The sequence below is a fragment of the Triturus cristatus genome, chromosome 2_1 (genome assembly GCF_964204655.1).
Source record: "Triturus cristatus chromosome 2_1, aTriCri1.1, whole genome shotgun sequence".
Lineage (NCBI taxonomy): Eukaryota > Metazoa > Chordata > Amphibia > Caudata > Salamandridae > Triturus > Triturus cristatus.
Window position 1 is genome coordinate 156,360,442 of NC_140581.1, and position 12,014 is coordinate 156,372,455.

A 12,014-nucleotide genomic window follows, 5' to 3' on the forward strand; every position below is an offset into this window, starting at 1 on the left:
GGCCCTAGCAGGGCGTTGTGCTCCCCACAGCAGGACCCAGTGTCAGCCATCTTGTCAGTCATTTTCCACTCCCTGTCATGTGGGCATGTTTCAGAGAGGTCTTGATGGGCCAATCAGGAGGGGGAGCATTATCTGTGACTACAGGCCCCATCATGCTTTTGTCTACACTCACTTCACCTGCATCCCCACTATTCCTTCCTGTCAGTCAGCTGCACTGAGGTGGTGTGTTTGTGGTGTCAAACTGTCTGGCAGGGTGTATTTGGCTTAGTGCCACTGGCTTGCTCGATTTGTTTGTAGGTTGGTGCATGTCATGACACAGTTCCCAGTCACTATGAGATGGCAGGTATTGTGTTTGTGTGACTGGCATACACATCTTGGGCTGATTATCTATTGGTTACTGTGGCTTTGCTTGCAGTGCATGGTTTCACTGTCCCCTTGCCACACAATCTTGGGTATGTTGATTGTGTACTCACCAGGCTCTGGGATGTGTGTTAGGCCCTGGACGCTCTCTGGTGGTAGGATGTCCCGCACCTTCTCCTCCCAGGTCCTGAAGTAGACTGGTTTGGCAGGAGGGCCACCGCCGGTGCACTGACTCAGGGCGTGATCTTTTTCAATGAGTTTCTTGACCCTCCTGCGCACGTCATACCACCTGTTCTGGATGTCGTCCTTTGTGGGCCTTGCTTGTGCTTGGGCGTTCACCTTGTTCACAATCCTCGCCCACATCTTGGTTTTCTGTGAGATGCGGTCCTTTGGACCAATGTACCAAACAAATGTGGCTCTACTCTGATGATCTCGTCTACCAGCACTTCTAACTCACTATCTGTGAACTTTGAATTCTTCTTTGGAGGCATGGTGATGGGTGGTGGTGGTGAGGGATGTGTGTGTGAGGGTGCAAGTGATGGTGGGTTGGTGTTGGTTAAGCTGGGTGTATGTGTGTGTGCTTTTGTATGAGGTGATGATGGTGTGTGAGTTGTGTGATGGGTGATTTGTGAGTGTGTCTGTGGTTGCTGTGTACTGGTGTTTGCTGCTGGCTGTGTCTCCTGTTTGCAAGGGATGATGGTAGTGATTGTAGTCCTTTATATAGTTAGAGTGGTGGGTGTGTCTTTGTCCCATTTTTTTTGTGGTATTTATTGGCTTTGTCATTGCTTGTTTGGTCCTTTTTTTGTCTTTTTTTCTTTGTGTTTTCTAGGCATGAAGGAGACGTTCATGTGACGGAAACGGACGCTGCTGTTGCCTCGTGCGGGCTTCTCCGCCTCGTTCACGCTGCCTGTCTTCTGTGTTTTGTACGTGTCATTCGCGGCGGTCTCTATTGCTTGTGTGCCGGGTTATCTGTGCATGTCGGTTGTGCAGCTTGTTCTCCGTGCGATTCGGTCTGGTTTTGCACACATTGCATCGTACTGCGCAAATCGTAAATCGCGTGTACAGGTCGGTCGGCTTCATTCTGGGTTCGTGTCGGTCGGTCATATTCGCGTTGGTTTTCCGGCCGGATCACTATTTTCCCTACAGCTCGGTCATACGGCTTGTATTTCGTACGTGTCGGTTGTAATTCACACGTGTTGCATCGTACTGCATAGGTCATACGGTGCTTGTCCGTGTCGGTCGGTGTTCGGTCCGGATCCGTGTCAGTCGGTTCGTTTTGCAACCGGAATCGGAATCGGCCCCTAAATTGGGATTTTAAAACAGGAATCCAGAGACACCACACTTTAACCAGTCATATCTTCGCATTTGCAAATGATACTTATAAAATGTAATAAGGTAATCCCAATGTCATCCTATGGGAGATATATGCCTTGCAGTTGTGAAAAATTAATTTAACTACAAGGACATGTAAAACCTAAAAACACATGCCCTGCTTTTTCATACATTGAACCCTGCCCTCTGGGTTGTCCACAGCCTGCCCTAGGGATGACTTATATGTATAAAAAATGAAGGTTTGGATGTGGCAAAAGGTTTATTTTGCCAGGTCGAAATGGCAGTTTAAACCATACACACACAGGCTCTGCAATGGCAAGTCTGAGCTATTTTCAGAGGGCTACTTAAGTGGGTGGCACAATCAGTGCTGCAGGACCACTACTAGCATTTAATTTACAGGCCCTGGGCATATGTAGTGCACTTTACCAGGGTCTTATGAGTAAATTATATATTCCAATATAACCATATTTAGAGGAGAGAGAGAGGGAGCACATGCACTTTAGCACTAGTTAGCAGTGGTAAAGTGATCAAAAATGAGGGCAGAAAAAATTGAGGAGGAAGTCAAAGGGTTGGGGGAAAGACCCCACTAAGGCTGACAGGTCTAATAGCCACCTACTTAAATAGCCTCTTAAAACAAGTCCCAGGACTGCCATTGCAGCCTTTTGTACAATTTTATTCTGCCAATTAAGCCTGGAAAAACCCCTAAACAGTCCATATGCAGGGTGCAGTGTATTTAAAAAGAGGTGCATGTAATTTTAAGTTTTACATGTTCTGGTAGGGAAAAAATCTTACATTCTTTTCTCAGTACTGCATGGCCTACATATGCCTTTGGATGACATTCAGATAATTTAATACATTTAATTCATGCTAAATTGTGATTGGGAACGGGTAGAAAGTTCAAATTTGGTCGCAAAGGAATTGTAATTTTAAATCCTTTCTAACGTTAAAGTCTGATTTTAACTCACAATTCTGAAAATGTCACTTTTAGAGAGGTACTCTTCTTAGTGCTTCATTGCCTGTTTCAGCCATGTACCAGAGTGAAACCCCAAGAAGATGCAGACCTTTAGATATGGCCAGAGGTAGTTGAGGAGGTTGACATTGCTCTTGAATAAGACCATGAGGTCCGCAGCTCTACAGTTTAAGTGAGATCAATCTATATCTATCAGTCTGATTGATGCATACTCAAAATAAAATCAAGATTAAGAGAGGGTTTTACAAAAGTCTGAGAAATGTCTGCTAAAGGAGGAAAGACTGAATGTCTGTCAGCAACATAAAACTAAATGAAGAAAAAACAGAAGTGTTAGTTGTCGGCAATAACCCTTCTTGCTGGCTGGAACTGTGCTGGCCTGATAATCTAGGTGTGCACCCCCCTCCCAATCCTGAAATCAAAAGCCTTGGGTTTTGGATTGACAACAAACTTTCCATGGATGTTCAGGCTAGGAACTTGCATCCAGCTGCCTTGGACTTTTAAGGATGCTCAGAAAATTGCTAAGTTGGTTGCTGTGCTCTTCTCGGAGAGTGGTAATGCAAGGGCTGGTGATTTCGCGCTTCGAATGTGGAAACTCTCTCTAACTGGGAAGTCCTAAGCCTGTGATAAAGAGGCTTCAACTGGTTCAGAACGCGGCAGCCTGGATTCTCTTAAAAATACCAAAGAAACATTTGGCTACACTAGACCTAGCAGCTTTGTACTGGTTACCTGTGCATAAGAGAATACAATTCAAGACACTCTGTTTAGCCCATCACTCTATGCATATGCGGGGTCCACAGCTTATACAGAGATTGTTGAATCCCTATATTACCAGGTGATCATTGTGTTTCTCTGCTCAAAGGCTGTTGCTAATCCCTAGGATCAAGAAGGGAAGGCGTGGGGGAACTACTTTGCCTTCTTAGCCCCCAAACTCTGGAATGCCCTCCCAGTGGAGATCAGAATAAACCGGTTGTAACTTGGGGGCCCATTAGGATAGCTGACCCAGCGAGAGCGATCCGCCCGCAATCCATGCCTGAATGATCCCCCACCATATTAGTATGGCTGAGTGGTCCGCGGCGGACAGAATGACCGTCTGCCGCTTTTCCGACTCGTTAACCGGGCGGAAAAGGGGCATAATATGGTGGCGGTGTCTGTAAGACACCGCCATCCATATTATGATTCAGGCGGAGATTCGGTCCTTGCTGTTGGGGGCCCGTTGCGGGCCCCCAGGGTGTCGGGTGTGGGGGGTGCACATGGGGGTACCTATGGTACCCCCCTCATTGCAATGCACTACGTGGCAGGCACCACGTGGTTCCTGCCATGTAGTGAATGGCAATGCTGTGCACAGTCTTTTTACATTGCGAGCGGGTCTGCAGCCAGCAGATCCACACACAATGTAAAATGACCAGGATGCGCCCGCCAGTGTTGCGGTCGCATCCTAATACATATGGCGGGACTGCCGCAACTTCGGCGGTTGGTCCCTGGCTCCGTTGCGATGGCGGCAGACTTTGTCCGCCTGCCATCGTAATGGACCCCTTAGTTTGAGGAAGCACTTGAAAACTTCCTTTTCTAGTCAATCACCCGGGTGTGCTCTGATTCTTGTGGCAGACGTGTTGTTCCTAGTGGCAGCTGGGTAGCTATGCTCTCTTCTAATTCTCCAGAATAGAATAGAATTCAAACAGATAATCTGTACTTTTCCTTCACAACATATATCTGATTCTCCATATGCCAAACAACTGTCATAAATGGCCATTGTCATGTAGTAATGACCTCCAATCAGTCAATATTTGGAGAGTATAATGAAGTAATTATTATTTGCTGCACATGTGCATATTGTAACCTATCAGATTCACTTGCTGTGTCTGTTTACTAGAGAACAATACAATAAATCTATTCTGGGGACATTGTAAGTCCTGTCTATGAAGTGCATAACTATGTGTTCAAGAAGACTGAGACATCAAGAGGACTAAAACATTCACAAAATCCACCTAAACGGAAAATGCTAACCTCTAAACATTTAAGGATGGGAAATATGAAGAAAGGTTCTCCCAAATTGCAATGAGGGTACTTAGAGGATTAAAAAACCTGGAAATGAGCCACTATTAACCATTTATAGCTCTATGCTACACTTAAATACATACCATGATGTTCTTAAGATACGTTCTACTAGTTTACTCCAAACTTCCAACTTGTATCAATACAACCTGAAAACATAACATAACATAAAATAACATAACATAACATACCATATAACATAACATATAACATAACATGATATAACACAAAACCTGTATTGGCAGAGAGTGGATGCTTAAAGCTCGTCAATTAATTGGATAACGGTCTCAAGGAGGTTTGGATATTTGTGACACTGCTGCTTGTTTAAAACAAATTAAAATATTAAATCACGAATTATATGTGTGTGCATCATGCTACATTGGCTCAGAAAAAAGTCCCCAAGACGTCTGGCTGGTGAATGCCGATTACAATATCGCTGCTTGCAGGCTGAGTTATCTTTCCCTTGCTCGAATACACTTCCCCGCTGCTTCTCTTGAAGCAGACTGCATGGCAGGACAGATAAGAGCATCGATCTGGATGCTCAGGGTAGCAACAGTCAAGCTAACAGGAATGAATGCATGTTCTTTTTTAGAGATATTTTTGTCAGTGCCTATCTGCGACATGAACATCAGTTTGAGGGCTTTTGGCTCACAAAGTGCAGTTTGGCCCTGTCCCCTTCCTGATCTGTCCAAACGCCAGGCAGGCTCTTGGCTAATTTGCGGGCAGCTTTTGTCAATGGGTTGTTCAGAAAAAAAACATCAGCTTCTCTTGCCTCATTCACCAACATAGGAATTGGCAGCAACACTTGTCTTTCATTTGAAGTTTTTATTCTATTGTTAAGCACACACCAGGCCATAGGCATCAAAGCGCCTCACAAAAGATAAACACTTATCCTAGAAAATATCCGATCATCAAGCTGCCCAACACAGTTTATTTTCACTGACCAGGCAGATGAAAGTGAAAGAGTTTGAGCAACAGGGGGTATTCTGGAATCAGATACGGTTTTACAAGAACGGAATTGAGGTCACCCTTCGAAAGTGGGGTGCGAAGAGTTTTTTAATATTTGTATAGCTGTCTTTGTGTGATGCCCCCGTGAAATAGCCAGTTTTTGATTCATTTGCTGTTATACATATATTCACTGAAAAACAGAGTTAAAAACTGACTTACGGTTCTGACTCAAATGCGGAAAGTCCCCGAAATTCAACAGCCATGACTATCAACACAAGCAACACAAGGCATATCCTGCAGGGCCAATCGCGTTGTGCTCCCTTGACATCTGTTTCCCTTGCTTCCGAACCATTGGCAAATTGGTGTTTTGAGCATAGCAGGCAGTCCAGGCTTTGTTGTGTGCTGTATGTTTTTCTAAATATAACTAGACAATTTCAGTGGCTTTCTGAGTTTGAGGCATAACCTTTTAACTCTGGTTTCTTTAGTGAAATTCATTGTTTTTATATGCTGTACTTGATTTCCAACACATGCTTGTATAGCCTTCAGCCCTGCCTAGTAGTGCTTGGTCACAGCACCTGGCCAGCGGCCAGTCCCTGCACCTCACCCAACATGGGAAGCCAACCCCCGATGCGCACAGCTTGTGGGTTGGCCCGGCACCCAACCACCTCCCGGCAGACATGAGCAGCTAAGGTTGGACCCTGCCCTTAACCCAACAGGTGTAAGAAAGTGGGTTAATATTTGCAAAGGATGTGTCTTTCTCAAGTAATACACCTACAACATTCCATCTACTGGGAACTAACTAACCTATTGTACCACTTAACTCTCTCATTGTACTGAGGAAGAGCAGGCCATAGCTGGCTCAGGGTAGGTGGTGTCGACTAGTACTGCAGTCCAAAGGCATGCAACAACCAACACCCAATAAATTATGACCTGTTAGTGCTTTTAATTATAAGAAGGAAAAGTAATTTGTTAGGCACACACTACCTAATACTACGCATTAATTTACAGCTATCTTTTGTTGTTGTTGTTGTTGTAATAACTTTATTTCGGTCAAAAAGACCATAAAAAGTACAAGAAACATTAAAAAAGACAATAAGTAAAAGAATTAAGACAATTGAATTAAAAGGTTCTGCCTAGTGCGCCACATATACAACAGGTAGCGGGAAACCGCAAACACAATGGGAGGATGAGTATCATAGGTCAGTATCCTGCATGCCTGTGTAAAATGCAAGAATCCCAGATTCCTGCAAATAGGGATCAACCAACGTTTTCTATATACGGAATAGGCTGGACAAAAAAACAGAATATTCTCAATATTATGGGTGCATGCGGGGCAAGCTACAGTGTCCGATTTAATCCATTTAGAGGTAAAAGATCTGATAGGAAGGGTGCCGTATCTTAACTGAATATACAGTTTACGGGCAGCTGGAGGTTCAATTAAGTCCATGAAATCCTCGGCCTTAGGCTCCGTTTTTATTAGGAGGAACTCCGATGACAGCCTACCTAATGATGTAGATCTCATTAAAATCTGGTGGTTTAGCATATACATATGAGAAAGGAGTGTATTCTTAGATATCCCTGTACAGCTAGTCTCCGGAGTATCCCATAATCCGGGGAGGCCAAGCCGTATGCAAACTGCACTAATGTGCTGAAGCCATGGGATCACTTTAGATCTAGGTGTAGGCCAAATCTCCAAAAATTCAGCTCGATAGTCAGCCAGTTCTGGGACGGACCACAGCCTCTTCCAGTACATAATTGGTCTAGCGCTTATGATCTCCTCTATTGGGATCAACCCAAGATCAAATCTGAGAGGGATCGACAGCGTGCTAGGCGGTAGGCGAATTAGATTTCTGACAAAAGACTGCTCCACCCTTTTAAGATCCAGAGTCTGCTTGTGCCCCCAAAGTTCAGCCCCGTAGGTTGCTGCCATTCTCGCTTGATGACTATATATATTAAGTGCAGGAAAAACCGGCCTAAAGGTAGATTCCTTAAAAACTTTGGTTAGTCCCCCCGCTAGCTGGGTTAGCCTAAGCGTGGATCTAGCAGTCTGCTTTTGCCAGTCAAATTTCTCAGTAAGGGTAACACCCAAATAAATGAATGTTTTGACCCTTTCCAAGGGGCTGCCAAAGAGTACTGGGTTAGGACGTGTTCGCTTTGGGGGGTTGAAAATCATGAACTTTGTTTTTCCTATGTTGATTTACAACCCCCGAAGGTGGCAAAACTCTACAAAACCATCAAGGGTTTTTTGAATGCCCGATGATGTTCTGGACAGCAAAAGTGTGTCGTCTGTGAACATCAGAGCGGGCACTCTACCTGAAGCCAGTCTTGGGGCGTCATTATTGATTACACCATTAAGGTGTCCAATAAGGCCATTGATATAAAGGCTAAAAAGGGTGGGTGCCAAGATGCACCCTTGACGGACTCCTTTCAGAACAGGAAATTGATTAGTGAGTTCACCATTCCTCCCCGAACTAACCTGTACAAAATTATTGAAGTGTAGCCTCGAGAGAATGGCTAGCAGATAGGGCGGAAGGCCCATATCCGCAAGGACTCGCCAAAGTTTCCCACATGGGACCAGATCGAAAGCTGCCCGCAGGTCCACAAACACAAGGTAGAGGCTGCCACCCTCCACCTTGGCCGTTTTCCAGTACAGGACCTGCAGGTGGAATATCTGATCTAAAGTAGAAATACCAGACCTAAATCCTGCCTGGAGTGTAGATAAAACCCCTTTTTCCTCAATCCACCCAAGGATCCTTTCCAAGATAACCCTCCCCATCAGCTTTTGTGAAGTATCGATTAGGCTAATGGGTCTATAATTTGAGGGGGTTAGAGGACAGCCCATTTTTAAGATCGGCACTATTTCAGCTCCTAGCCAGGTAGGCGGCAGATCGTCCCCCTGAAGGATACCATTAAATAGAGTCACTAAATAAGGCACCCAGATTTTTGGTTGCGTCCCAAACAGATCTCCAGGCAATTTATCCAAGCCAGGGGCCTTATTTGAGAGCAAATTTCCTAGTACAGTCTCTACCTCACGCAAAGTAATTAATTCGTCTGTGGAGAAATATGGGCGGACGGCAATAGACCGGACAAACTCTTCGGTTCCACTAACACTATGAGACTGCTGCGTTTGAATAGTATTAAGAACCGTAGCTCCACACTCAGGGGTGCCATAAAGGGCACAAAAATGACTTTCCCAGACAGAAGGGGCAATATTAGGGGCAGGGGCCGGACTGTGCCCACTAAGTCCAGATGCTACTTTAGACCAAAATAATTTGGGATTATTATTGCCAAGAGCTATGCCCAGATTTCCCCACTTGGCCACTTCCCATTCCTTTTTTGCCTCACTAAGGGCCTTTTTATAAGCAGAGCGATGCACCTTAATGGCTTCCTTGTTATTAGTTTTCAGAGCTCTATAAAGAGCCTTTCTAGTAGCCCGACAGAAGGCATTATACCACTGGGGGGACGAGGTCCGTGGTCAATTAACCCTTCTCTCGGGGCAAAGAATATCCTTAATTGCTGCTACTAAGTTGATATGAATTTCAGATGCCCTGCCTAGGTGACCAGATTTCCCCATTTCTTCAACAACTGGGATAATGGTCTTATATAAGGCAGCAAGCTTGGAATCCGACTTCTGAAAGTCTAGCCATTTAACTCTACGTCTACAATTTGTTATAGATAAAGGCACAATGGGAGGATAAACAACCAAAGTTTGACATTTAAGCCCAAAACTCCCTGTCTTAAGTGAAAGTACCAGGGCATTGTGGTCACTGTCGATTCTTTCAATAACTCTGAACTCATGCACCTTGTCCCAATGCCTAGCCTCTAAAAAAATGTAATCAATTATCGAGGACTGATTATGAGGATTGAATGTTACATTCCCAGGTCTATCGGGTTCCACCCTCCCATTGCAAACCCGTAATGAGGTTGCATACACAAATGACTGCAGTTGTAAAACTAACGGTGTCCAAGCCGTGACCCGAGGAGTCAATGGTTGGGGGATGGTCCACAGTGAATCAAAGTCGTCCGAGTCACCCGTGTTCAAGTCCATGAGTGGCTCAAAATGACAGTTGAGATCACCACCCAAAATTAAGACAGTGGAAGGGTCCATAGCCTGAATGAGGGTCAGCAAAACTTCAATGGCCTCTGAGACAAGGCCCCGCCTTACTGGCCTTGAATATACATTAAAGAGGGCGATGTTTGGCCCGTTTGGTAAAGTGAGCAATACGCACTGAGCGTCCGGCGAGTTAGTTCTAATTTGTAATGCCGTGACTCCCAAATGCGTGGCAACCCATATGGACAATCCCCCTGCAGGTCTACCCCTCTCACCCTTGCTGGCCACAATATCAAATGTGGCAAAACCCTGGGCCGAACTGCTTTTTAGTGCCCAGGTTTCTTGTAGCATGCAAATATCATGGAGGGCCATAAAAGAGCCCCACTCAGGGATGGGCAATTTGCTCTTAAGTCCCGCCACATTCCAAGAAAGAATTTTAACATGGCCTGTTGGTAGATCTTGACTGATAGGATCGCGGAGCGGAAGACCATAGAAGTCATTAGTCACAGCAGATCCAACTTCTGATACGGACACATGCTTGGGGGGCGATGCATACTGTTCAGAAGAAGGAAGAGCGATAACAGGGACAGTAGGTTGTTCCGGAGAGAGAATCTGCACTGGGGAAATTGGCCCAATATTCTCAACCTGTAGCTCCATGATAGTAGGCTTATTAGGTAGGAGCACCCCCTGTCAATCGCAGTCATCAAAGCCTGAAAAGGCATCAAATCTATTTGCAACCTCCAGCGGGGTGAATAATGGGCAATAGTCCGTCCTCCTAAAACCATTTCGGTGACTCCTAAAAGGTACAGTGGCCCAATTAGATACATTTTCACGAGCCACAGAAGTTGGTACATGAGTTGTGTGCTGATTGGCAAAGGGTATGGGTGGTGCAGGCTGGTATAACTGCATTCGAGCCGAAGCCCGAGAATACGTCGTGTGAGAGACTGAGGGTCTATGGTAAAAGTATGTCAATTCGCGAGGCATGATAGACCCACTACAATTGTCCGAGGTGTAATTAAGAATGTGAGTGACAGCTCTAGGGTCTCTAAAGTTGATGACAATTACGTCCCCACCAATGTCCTTGGCTCTCCGTCCCAGCCAAGAGAGTCGTCGGACATGCAATATCTCTCCATTAACGTTAAAAGGAAGAGGCTTATTTAAGGTAAGCCAATGCATAGTCTTATTTTTGAGCTCAAAAAAACCCTTCCTTCTTGCCCTTTTCCAGTATCGGAACTCTCGTGAGCACTACAACATAAGGGACCGCTTCTGGGGGTAGATCAACTTGATACCTCAGATGGTCCATTGTTCCAGCTATAAAAGTGCGTCCCCTCTCATCTTGTATATTTCCTAAAGCAGGTTCTTTCGCACCCCTCACTGCTTCACCCAAATCATTTTGTACTAGTTGTTGTTGAACTAGTTTGGAGGGTATAACCCTAGAAGGACTGCCTGTAAAGTCCTTCCCATTTTTGCTTATAACAATGGGAGGTATCACTGGTGCTTCAGAAGAGGGAGGCACTAGATTTACAGATTCTTTAGGTACCCCCGCATTGTTAATAATAGCTAGTTCTAAATCCCCCAGCCGTTGCCCCATTTTCTTTAATCTTTCCATAATAGGTAGTACGAACGACCTTAATAGTCGCTCTATACTCTCAAGGGGGGCAACATGCAGAGCGTCATTAGACAGACAATGTGAGGGGCTATTTGGGGCAAATGGGGGAAGTACCGTTGGAACAGAAGGTATGGGGTTAGGGCTTATTTCCGTAGGGGCCACTATAGATGAGGTAGATGATACACTGGGCTTTGGCATAGATACAGTATCTACAGTGGACCCTGGTCTTTTTCCAAAGTCAGAGTGATTGGTCTTACTTCTTTGTTGGTCACCTACCCGCTTTCTTCTTTTAGTGGGAAGGGGTCTCTGGACTTTAGACAGAACTACCCACCTAGAGAGGGAGCCATGATCATATCAGTTCCCTCCAAAGAAATAGTAGAAATGGTAGAAGGAGGAAGGTCATTGGAAACACACAGATTATTAAACATATCGGGTGGTGATGAAGTATCTCTTCGTGATATGGGAACATTATCTGTGTGTGGTAGCTCCTGAGTAACAGTAAGAGGACTTGACTCAGAAGGTGTAATCTGGAGCAAGGAGTCCGTGGGCAGTCTATTTTTCATACTTTCTACGGAACGACGCCGCTCTGCCCTGCGTTCTGCTAATGCAGTCTCCTTCCCAGTGTCCATAGCAACCCTGATGAAATAATCAACCAATGTACACTTGTTTGTACCTCCAACAGTTGGGGGAAG